Source organism: Chrysochloris asiatica, unplaced genomic scaffold (assembly GCF_000296735.1).
Source record: "Chrysochloris asiatica unplaced genomic scaffold, ChrAsi1.0 scaffold00073, whole genome shotgun sequence".
NCBI lineage: Eukaryota > Metazoa > Chordata > Mammalia > Afrosoricida > Chrysochloridae > Chrysochloris > Chrysochloris asiatica.
This window is the reverse complement of record NW_006408591.1, coordinates 11,927,394-11,940,143: the sequence shown is the minus strand read 5'-3', so window position 1 is coordinate 11,940,143 and position 12,750 is coordinate 11,927,394.

The following is a 12,750-nucleotide window of genomic DNA, read 5'->3' as shown; positions in this document are numbered from 1 at the left end:
GTTACCGAAAGCTTGCAAGCCTGTCTTTAGCCTATAACTGATTGGAATACCTAAAAGGGGTTCTAGAACTTGCCCAGTGAAATAGACCTCTTGCAGAGTCTTTGGAGTGTATAGGGCATTAGGTGGAATCCTGAGCCCCATCCAGAATGTTCTGATGTAGGACATTTCCACTAGAAAGGACAAGCAGATCATCCTTGAATAGCTAGAGCAACTGAAGATACATCTTCAAAGAAAGATCAGCAAGAAAAATCCAAAATTTGTCTTGTCTATGCCAGGAACAAGCAAGTTGTTCGGGTGTATATGGAACATGGTCAAACTGAGTCCATATCTTCATTGCTGCCTTTACCCCTCTTCCACTCACAAGTTGACCAAAGTGGTTACCAGAAATCTTAACATGCCTGCCCATGTGTTCCATTTGAGTTTCAGTCATGGAGGAGGTTTTATGCTGAAGGGACTTGACTGCTTACATTGAGTGTTCTCCATCAAACAACTTATTTTTTTCTTGTAGTAGTCAATCAGACTGTCATTTTTGTTTTGAATTTAGATGACACAACTGTGCTTTGCTGAAATCGAAGCATACATGAGGCACTTGCTGATGAAGATCAGCTAGAACTCTCCTTAGAAGAAAGGATATTAAGACCTGCCTTACATACTTTGGGCATGTTATCAGGTGGGACAGTCCCTAGAAAAGAAAATCATATTTGGAAATAGAATATCTGCAAAACAGAGAAAGATACCCACTGATATAGACTGACACAGTGATCGCAACAATGGCCTCAAATATAATAACAATAGTGAGTATGACACACGACCAGGCATTATTTCCATCTATTGTTCATAGGGTCACTATGAGTAAGAACCAATTTGAGGTTACCTACATCTTCAAAAAGAGTTGATGGAAAAGCTCCATATCATCAGTCAAAACAAGGCCAGGGGCAGATTGTGGAACAGACCATTAATTATTTATATGCAATCCAATCTAAATCTGAAGAAAATAAAAACATGTCTATGAGAGCCAAAATATATCCTTGAATATACCCCACCTGAATTGAGAGATCATCTGAAGTACAGATTTGATACATTAAACAATAAGGACCAAACAACAGAGCAGTTATGGGATGACATCAAGAACATCATAGAGAAAGAAAGGAAAAAGTGATTAAAAAACAAGAAAGAAGGAAAAGGTCAAAATGGATGACAGAAGAGACACTTAAACTTGCTCTCCAGCTTAGAGATTCTAAAGCAAATGGAAGAAATGAGGAGGTCTAAAAGCTGAACAGAAAATTTCAAAGATCAGCTCAAGAAGATAAAGCCAAATATTACAACAAAACATGTAAAGATCTGGAGTCAGAAAACCAAAAAGGAAGAACATGCTCAGCATTTCTTAAACTGGGGGAACTGAAGAAAATATTCAAGCCTCTACTTTCATTATTGAAGGATTCTCTGGGAAAATCTTTCAAGGGCAAATTATTGAATGATGTAGAAAGCATCAAAAGAAGATGGAAGGAAGACACAGACTCACTGTACCCAAAGGAAATGGTTGATGTTCAACCGTTTAAAGAGGTATCATATGATCAAGAGCCAATGATACTAAAGGAAGAAGTCCAAGTTGCATTGAAGGAATTTGCAAAGAACAAGGCAACAGGAATTGATGGAATAAAAATGGAAATCTTTCAAGAAAGTGAGGCAGCACAGGAGGCACTCACTCATCTCTGCCAGGAAATTTGGAAAACAACTATCTAGCCAACTGATTGGATGAGATCCATATTTGTGCCCATTCCAAAGAGAGGCGATCCAACAGAATGTGGAAATCATCGGACAACCTCTTTGATATCCCCTGTGAGTAAAGTTTTACTTAAGGTAATCCAGAAATGGTTCCAAGCACAAGTTGACAGAGGACTTCCAGAGGTCCAAGCCGGATTCAGAAGAGGCCATGGAATTAACAATATCATTGCTGATGTCTGATGGATCTTGGAGGAAAGCAGAGAATATCAGAAAGATGTTTTCCTGTGCTATATTGACTACACAAAGGATTTCAATTGTGTGGATCACAACAAGCTGTGGAAAACATTGTGAAGTATGAGTATTCTGGAACACTGAATTGGGTTCATGAGGAATCTGTACCTGGACCAAGAAGCAGTTGTTTGAACAGAACATGGGAACACTGAATGTTTTAAAATTAAGAAAGTTGTGCGACAGTCTTGTATTCTTTCACCATACTTATTCAAGCTGTATGCTGAGAAAATAATCTGAGAAGCTGGGTTATATGAAGAAAAATATGGCATCAGGATTGGAGGCAGACCCATTAACAACCTGTGATATGCAAATGATACAATCTTGCTTGCTGAAAGTGAAAGGGACTTTAAATATTTACTGATGAAGATCAAAGACAACAGTCTTCGGTATGGATTGCATCTCAATGTAAATCAAAAATCCTCACCACTCGACCAATATACAACATTCTTATCAATGGAGAAAAGATTGAAGTTGTTAAGGACTTCATTCTTCTTGCATCAACTATCAACCCTCATGGAAGCAACAGTGAAGGAATCAAACGACAAATTGCATTAGGCAAATCTGCTGCACAAGACCTTTTAAAATGTTGAAGCACAAAGATATCAGCTTGTAAGGTGTGCCTTTCCCAAGCCATGGTATTTTCAATAACTTCACATGCATACGAAAGCTGGACAGTGAATAAGGAAGACCATAGAAGAATTGATGCCTTTGAGTAATTGTGTTGGAGAAGAATATTGAAAGTGCCGTGGACTGCCAAAAGAACCAATAGATCTGTTTTGGAAGAAGTGCATCCAGAGTGCTCCTGAGAGGCCAAGATGGCCAAACTTCATCTCTCATACCTCTGACATATTGTCAGGAGGGACCAGTCGCTGGAGAAGGTTATCATGGTTGGTAAGGTGGAGGGTATGAGAAAAAGAGGAAACCCCCAGTAAGATGGATTGGCAAAGTGGCAGCATCAATGGTCTCAAGCGCAAGATTTGTGAGGTTGGCCCAGGATAGGACAGTGTTTCGTTCATTTATGCATAAGGTCGCTATGAGTTGGTACCAGCTTGGTGGCACCTAATAACAATAACGACAACAACAAGAGCAACAATGAAGTCCTGCTGTGGCACTTTGGTCTAATGAGTCAGACTGCAAAGTCATTTGAACTGCAAGGTCAGTGGTTCAAGGTCATCAGCCACTCCTTGGAAACCTTATACAAGGGTTGCTATGGGTCGGAATCAACTCAATGGCACTTCACAATAACAACAATAATAATAATGGTAGGAAACTCAATTCCGAAGAAAATGAAAGCCATCTTAATTTAAAGGATATGCAATGAGAACTTATATTTTGCCTAGAATCAAAATGATCGATAACAGGAGTGACCTAGAATGATAGGTTGAATAAAGTTACATGGAGCTGGATATTGATTATCTTTAGTAAAATTATCATTGCTCTTTTCTGATGCATGAATTTCACTGAAAGTGGAGAATATTAAAAAAGCATTTATTTGTGCTTTATTGACTAAGCAAACACATTAAAATATGTGGATCATAACAAACTATGGATAACATTGTGACGAATGGGAATTCCAGTACACGAAAATGTGCTCTTGTTAAATCTGTACACAGACCAAGAGGTAGTTGTTTGAACAGCACAAGGAGATATCACATGGTTTAAAATCAGAAAAGGTGTGCATCAGGGTTGTATCCTTTTACCATATTTATTCAGTTTATATGTTGAGTATATAATCTGAGAAGGTAGACTGACTATGTGAAGAATTTAATGCTAGGATTGGAGGAAGTCTAATCAGCAACCTGTGATATACCAAGAACATAATTCTGATTGCTAAAATGAAAAGGATTTAAAGCACTTACTGATGAAGAGAAAAGACTATATCCTTCAGGATTGAGTGTACCGTAACCTAAAGAAAACAAAAATCCTTACAACTGGACAAATAAACAGTATCATGATAAATGGAGAAAAAAATTGAAGTTATCAAGGATTTTAGTTTATTGGATTCATAATTAATTCCTATAGAAGCAGCAGTTCAGAAATCATACAACATTTTCCATTGGCCAAATCACCTGCAAAAATATCTTCTTAAAATTTTAAAAAGAAAAAAATTAATTTTGAGAAGTAAGATGTGATTTACCCAAGCCATGGTATTTGCATTTGCCTTTCAGGTAAAATGGAAAAAATATGAATAAAGAATGCCAAAGAAGTACTGATGCCTTTGGGTTAGTGTGCTGGCAATCAATCAATCAATCAATCAATCAATCAATCAATCAATCAATCAATGTTCCATTGAATTCCAGAAGAAAGAATAAATGTGTCTTGGAAGCAGAACATACAGAATGCTCCCTAGAAGAGAGGGTGGTGGTGAGAACTGTTAAGGATTTTAGACATGTGATCAGGAGGACCATTCCCTGGATCTTGCTTGGTAAAGTAGAGGATCAGCAATAAAGAGGAAGATCCCCAATGAGATGGACTGAAACAGTGGCTGCAACAATCGACTCCTACAAAGTAACAGTGGTGAGGATAATGTTGGACTGGGCAGTGCTTTGTTTGTTCTGTTGTATATCGGATCATTATGAGTTGGAACCAACTTGATAGCACTTAATAACAACAACAACAACAAAAGCACTGAGTCATTATAAAAATGTTATGTGGCTGACATTTTGCAAATTAAGGTGAAGAAAATGTGTTTGTCTAAGAGTGATAAATAACTAGTTACAGACTCAGATCTCTGTCAAATGTATACTTTTTATCATAGTAGTATGGCACACTTATGTGTTTGAACAAACACATGTATACATATATTAATCATTTTAATATACTGTAATAAGGGGGCAATTTATATAGACTATATAAATTTGTATCTTCATATGTAATAAAGACATATCATCTACAGTATAAGTACATTATAATAAAGCTTGAAATATAATTACTCATCTTCATAAAGAACACTTCTGTTAAAGGTTAACATGATAAATTATAAATAATATTTGTAAAACAAGAAAGACAACTGTGTTATTAAACCATCTAAAAATTAATGCTAAATGACAAATGATTTTTTTATGCTATTGCTGAGTCTTCAAGAAATGACTTCTGTTTTGAAGTGAAATATTTTGATTTTCTTTTATCTCAAAAAAGCAGAAATATAGATAATTGCATCAAATATATTGGAAAAATTTAATTGAAAACATCCACATCTTGGAAAGGGAGTTGGAACAAAGTATTTACAAAGTTAAATTATTTCCTTTAATTCTAAGTACTCTGATACCATTTATATGAAGAAAAAAACATACATGCATGTATTTAATTATATTATCTATCAACTTACTGTCTTCCTGCTAAATAAACAGTTCTTAAAATCTCCCTTAAATGGATTTCAAGAATGAGAACAAAATGAAATATAGATTGTATAAAGAAATATCTTAAAATAGGTTTATGACAGACAACCAGATTCAAGGAAACAACTTCTATATATTATTTTATCATCATTGGGGAACTGCAAAAAGAAACAGCTAATTGAATTCATCCTTGAAATCTGTCTCATAAGGTAAAATGGGCAAAGTTCAAAATAGAATAAACTCAGTCATACTTTCTCCAGATAGTAAATTAATTCTGAAAAAAGAATGAGTGAGGATACAAAATATGGAAAAAATAGTGCCATTTGTTTATCTGGATGGTAATGTTTCCCAGAAATCCAAAATGAAGTTGCCTTGGAAGCAAGACTTGGTAATTAGGCACATAGAAACAAAAATTATAAATTCGACCATCTGCATCCTAAATCTTGGTAGTTGTTGATCTTTATGACTAAAGTTGAAAAATGTGCATGTGCATCTTCTATTAGTTTATTTCTCTGGCTGTAGAGTTAACATCCAATCAATTTTTCATTATGTGTGTAGGTACATACATGACTGGCCAGCCACTTTGAGATGTGTTAAAAATCCTGAGGGAGAAACTAAAAGGATTGTGAATTTTATAGTTCTTCACACTTCAAGATTTTGACAATGGACTTATTTATTATCCTTGGCAAAACCATTCAAATTATTAATGGTATGTTAGGCAATTCATTGAAGAATTAGTAAGAATTATATAGAATTCTAAACAAAGTAAATAAACAAGAAAATATAAGCTTGGTCAAACGTATCCATAAAAGTTAATATTTTCAGTGCAGTTCAATTATATTATTTTGATGTAAATTTCTTATGTAGTCATATGTAGAATAAGCATAATAATGTCTTATCTAATAATTTAACACTTCAATATGATCATATGCAGATTAATGCTTTATTATACTTTAGCTGAAAATTCCAAGTGGTTATAGGAATGCAAAAAATGATTATATATATATATATAGTGGTGGTGGCTGTGTGCTGTAGAGTCGGTTCCGACTCATAGCGACCCTGTACAGGGTTTCCGTAAATCTTTACGGGAGCAGAAAGCCTCATCTTTCTCCCGCGGAACAGCTGGTAGTTTCCAACTGCTGACCTTGTGGTTCGCAGCCCGATTCGTAACCACTACGCTACCAGAGTTCCATATATATATATAATTTTCTTTAATTATATCTAACTTCTATTTTTTTAGTAAGGAGGAAAGTAGAAGAATTGATGCATTTGAATTATCATGTTGGAGAATAATATTGAAAGTACCATGGAATGCCAAATAAGAAAGAAGAACAACCATAGCTGTCTTAGAAGAAGTACAGTAGAAGCCAACATGGTGAGACTCGTCTCTTAATATTTTGGACACATTATCAGGAGGAACTAGTCCCTGGAGAAGGACATCATGCTTGGTAAAATGAAGGGTTAAAGAAAAATAGGATGGCACCCAATGAGCTTGATTGAAACAATGGCAGCAGCAATGGGCTCAAATGTAACAACAATTGTGAAAGTAAGACCGGACAGGGTTTTATTTGCTCTGCACAGGGTAAGTATGAGTCAGGACCAACTGGAAGACACCTTATAACAACAATATTTGCTGTTGTTTGGTGCCATTAAGTTGATTCTGATTCATATCAATCCTATATATGGTTTCAGTTGTGAATTTTTGGGTTAGTTGTCTAGTGCTTATCATACAGCACCACACCAGGACTCCAACAATAATACAGACATAATCTTGAAATCCAAAGATTTATATTGTAGGATCCAATCACTTACAAAATAAAAGTTCTGGGTTTTTTTCCATATCAAAAGTTTATTTCTAAATAGCAATAATCTTGAGAACTCAGTTATATGTTTATATAAAGAGTAAGCATGCTTTTGTCAGTAAAGGATATGAGTGAGAGTAAATATTTTAGTATTGCAGGTCACATGTCCCCTTCCAAAGCTACACAATTCTGCCAATGTGTCACAAAATTAACTACGCTGTCTTCAGTATTAGGTGCTTTTAAGTCGGTTCTGACTTATAGCATCTCTTTTTAGAGTTTCTAAGGATGTAAATCCATGTGGGAGCAGAAAATCTCATCTTTCTCCTGAAAAATCAACTATTGTTGTTATGGTGTTGTTAGTTGTCACTGAGTCAGTACCAACTCATAGTGACCCCATGCATAACAGAATGAAACACTGCCTGGTTCTGGGCCAACCTCACAATCCTTGTACTCCTGAGCCCAATGCTAGTGCCACTGTGCCAATCCACCTCAGTGGGGTCTTCCTCTTTTTCTCCAAACCTCCATTTTACCAAACATGGTATCCTTCTCCAGGGAGTCAATGCTTCTGACAATATAGCAAAAGTTGAGAGATGAAGTCTGTCCATCCTGGCTTCCAGGGAGCATTCTGACTATACGTCTTCCAACACAGATTGGTTTGTTCTTTTGGCAGTCCACGGTACTTTCAATATTCTCCTCCAACACCATAGCTCAAATGCAATTCTTCTACTATCTTTCTTATCCAACTTTCACATGCATATAAGGTTATTTTAAATACTATTGCTTGGGCCAAGTGTACCTTAGTCCTCAAACTGACATCTTTGCTCTTCAACATTTTAAAGAGGTATTGGTGCAGCAGATTTACCTAATGCAATATGTTGATTGATTTTTTGACTTCTACTTTCATGATCTGATCTTTCATGATCGTTGATCTGAGCAAAATGAAGTCTTTGACAACTTCAAACTTTTCTCCTTTTATCGTAGTGTTATTTATTGGTCCAGTGGTGAGGATTTTTGTTTTCTTAACGTTAAAGTGCAACTTAAATTGAAGGCTGTGGTTTTTTATATTCATCAGTAAGTATTTTAAGTCCTCTTTAAAAAAAAAAAAATCAGTTATAGACAGTATAAAAACAAATGCATGTGACTGTGTTCCAATAAAACTTTATTTATAGATATTGAAATTAATGTGGTTGTGTGTGTCATGAACTATTCTACCTTCAATTTTATTTTTCCAATCATTTAAAGAGGTAAAAACATTCTTAGCTTGAGGATTGTGTGAAAGTAGATAGTAGATTGATTTTGGACCATAGTCCATAGTTTGCTAACCTTTACTTTATACTATAAACCATAGAGTAGAAAAGATGACATATATTTACCATTTTTTTCTCCAAAATGTTCTCTTTCCAGCGAAAGCTCTAAAGGTATGAGGGGGTGGATCACTTTCTTATCTTATCTCTGCAATGGAAAATCCATCTACAACACCACATAACATGATCAGAAATAGCTGAGAGCCAGATGATAGACCTAAGAGGTCTAGAATAAGGATATGAAAGAGCACACAAACCTCAAGGCTGGTATTCATCTGTGGATGGCAGCATGTGAAGCAAGGTCTAGAAGACACAACTTCTACCTGTTGGGAGGTTGGAGACTCAGAAGTTAGATCAGCCCCATCTCCAGTTTGTTATTAGAAATATATGAAAGTCTACCTCTTGATGGGAACAAAAGGGAACTCTGAAATGACTGAATAGAAATTCCTCCAAATACTTGATTTATAAACTAGCTAAGTAATCAGTTACTTAAGGTTGTTGTTGTTGCTGTTGTTAAGTGCCATAGAGTCAGTTCCGACTCATAGGGAGCCTGTATAGGTTTTTCAAGGAGTGACTGGTAAGCTTGAACCACTGATCTTGAGGTTCAAACCAACATTGTTCAGCACATTAACCAGCAACACCACACCAGGACTCCTTACTTAAGGTTGTTGTTGTTGCTATGTGCCGTGCAGTCAGTTCCCCCACATAGCGACCCTGTACAGGGTTTCTGAGGCTGTAAATCTTTACTTAAGGTTGTTGCTGTTGTTGTTAGGTGTCATCGAGTCGGTACCAACTCATAGCGATCTTATGCAGTAGAATGAAACATTGCCCAATCCTGGGCCAACCTCACTATTGGTGCCACACTTGAGCCCTTTGATGCTGCCACTTTGCCAATCCATCTCGCTGGGGGTCTTTCTCCTTTTCTCTGAACCTCCACCCTACCAAAACATGATGTGCTTCTCCAGCGACTAGTCCCTCCCGACAATATTCCGAAGTATGAGAGACGGAGTTTGGCCATCTTGGCCTCCAAGGAGCACTCTGGCTACACTTCTTCCAGCACAGATCTGTTGGGTTCTTTTGGCTGCCCGTGGCACTTTCAATATTCTCCTCCAGCATCATAACTCAAAAGCATCTTAAAGTTGGCAAATATAAATTACTTACGATAGCGGAAAGGTAGATTTGTGAGTTTGTTGTTGCTGTACCATCCTCACAAATGCTGAAACATATGAGCCCATTGCTTTTGCCCTGTGTCAGCTCACATTGTTGAGGGTCTTCCTCTTTTTGACTGATCCTCTATTTTACCAAGCATGATGTCCTTCTTCAAGGACTGATAACATGTCTCACCATTCTGGCTGTAATTCTTCCAACAGAGACCTATTTGTTCTTCTTGCATTCATAGTATTTTCAATATCTTCTCCAACACCATGATTAAAATACATTGATCCTTCTATGGTCTTCCTTATCCATTGTCCAACTTTCACATGATATAAGTCAATTGAAAATACCATGGTCATGCACACCTGAGTCCTCAAACTGACATCTTTGCTGTCGAACAGTTTAAGTAGGTCCTGTGCAGCATTTTCCTAATGTCATACACTGATTTCTTACTGCTGTTTCCATGAGTGTTGATTGTGGATCTAAGTGAAAGGAAGTCTTTTGCAACTTGAATATTTTCTCCATTTATCATGATGTTATTTTTTTGGGTTCCATTTTGAGGATTTTTGTTTTCTTTACATTAAGGTGGTTGTTGTTAAGTGCCGTTGAGTCAGTTTTGACCCATAGCAACCCTGTATAGGATTTCCAAGGAGCAGCTGGTGAGCTTGAACTGCTGACCTTGCAGTTCACATGGCTTTGCAGTCTAGAGCATTAACCCACAGTGCCACACCAGGACTCCTACATTAAGGTGAGAAAGTTTAACTCTAAGAAAATGAATAAAACATTCTATTTGCACATCTGAGCCTAACTGAATTAAATAAAGTAATACACTGTACTATTTAAAGTCAAATATAGTTATTTATGATTATACTAATGTGACTCATTAACATAAAACTTTCCTGAAGAATATTGCAAATTATAATGATATAAGAACAAATCTAAAAATAGATTTATGCTAAAAATGTTTGTTTGAGCAATTAGAAAAGATTTGATCATATCAATATTTCCAAATTAAGGTACCTGGGATACGTTAAGCTAAACTGAGAAACAAAATCCTCTGCTATTAATTGATTCTGACTCATAGTGATCCTGTAAGATGAAGTAGAATTGCCCATAGGATTTCCAAGGTTATTAATCTTTATGGAAGCCAACTACCACATTTTTCTCCCTTAGGGGTCTGTTGGGTTCGAACTTCCAGCCTTTTGATTAGAAACCAAATATTTTAATGACTGTAGGACCAGACATTAACCACCAAAAACTGTAGTTTAGTCCTTAGATCATGTAGAGATCTTTCTTTTTGTAGAAATTACTAGCTTTCACTAATGTTCTCTTCTTTTTCCCTCCTTATATACTAACAATATTTAACTTCTCTATTTGTAACCATTTGGGCAACCCATGTAAGTAATTATAGCAAATAAGTATGATTTGAAGTCATTTCAAATCTGAGGCAACCAAAAGTCATTCTCCAGTGTTCTCTCAATTCCCTCTTCCCAATGTCAAATGAAAGAGGTAATATGGTGGAGGCCTTGTCAACCTACATCTCTAAGGGACATATTTGATTCTGATCACCCCATGAAATAAGTAAAGAGAATAAAACATTTTGTTGAAGTGAGGGATTTATGTTTTAGAATTGCATTCACTTCATTTGTATAATGTAATTCAATAATATTATGGATTCAAATTTACAGAAAGATATTTAAATATTTAGATAAACAACTCTGTTTTACAGAGTATCCCCACACACTACCATTAATATATGAATTGCAATAAAAGAATTTTTTTTCCTAATTATGTTGATTATTTATATGCTGAAAGCTTAGGATTATTATATTTATGTAGTAGATAGAGTCAAGTTAAGATAATTTGTATCAGTGAAAAGTTATTGTAAGGCAGAATAAAAGAGTATATGAGAAAATTGAAAATTGGATTTTCTTTCCAGAGTGAACAAGTTTATCTCTGTTCAATCAAAATGCTCTTCTTCCAACTATATGCTTAAAAAAATAGGGGTTTTATTCTGGAATAGACAAAAATATCATTCCAAAAAGTAGGGAGAAAGGACAACAGGCATACTTTCAATAAGGAAAGATGTCACATAAATGAAAATATGTTGTTGTTCATGTCCTGCTCATAGAGACCCTGGATAGGGTTTCTGAGGACTGGCTGGTGGATTTGGACCACTGACCATTGCAGTTCAAACTGACCTTGTGGTCCAATATTTATCCTAGAGTGCCACTCCAAATTTCCAGAAAGAAACTACCGATTAATATTATGTAAGAATGTAAAAGAAACTATAGATTATTATTATGTAAGGTATTTCCCTGTATAGGGGTTAGGATGCTATTTTGGGTTTCCTTTCTATTAAATAATTTTAAGGTTATGATTTAGCCTTAGTATTTTTTATTTTAAATAAGGGTAAGATTTCCACCACTCATCTGTCAGTCTGCCATAATATGGTGGCTTGTGTGTTGTGATTCTGGAAGCTATGCCATGGATATTTTACATATCAGCAGGGTCGCCAACGATGGACAGGTTTCAGCTAAGTTTCCAGACAAAAACAGACTAGGAAGAAGGAGAGAGACTACTTCTGAATATTTAGTCAATGAAAACCTTATGCATAACATTGAAACATCATCAGAACCAGAATATTGAATATTGGAATATGATGAAGACCAACAGAATATTGTCAGTTTAGTGCCGGGAGATGATACACTCAGGTTGAAATAGAGTTGACAGTGATTATGTAAATGAAGTAAAGTCTATCATTTGCTAGTGGGGCATGACTTGAAATACAGAAAGTTGTTGTTGTTGTTGTTGTTATCTGCTGTAGGGTCACTTCTGACCCATAGCAACCCTACATAGGGTTTCCAAGGTGCAGTTGGTGAGCCTGAACCACTGACTTTGCTGTTCAAACTGACTCTGCAGCCCAGCGCATTAACACAGTGCCACATCAGGATTCCAAAGAGAGCTGTAAATATCCATTAATAATCAGAGCATGGAATATACAAAAAATGAATCAAGGAAAGTTGAAATTCTCAAAAATGAAATGGGACACATAAAGATCCATATCTTAGGCATTAGTGAGCTGAAATGGGCTGGTACTCGTCTTTTTTTATCTGATAATCACATAGTTTAGTA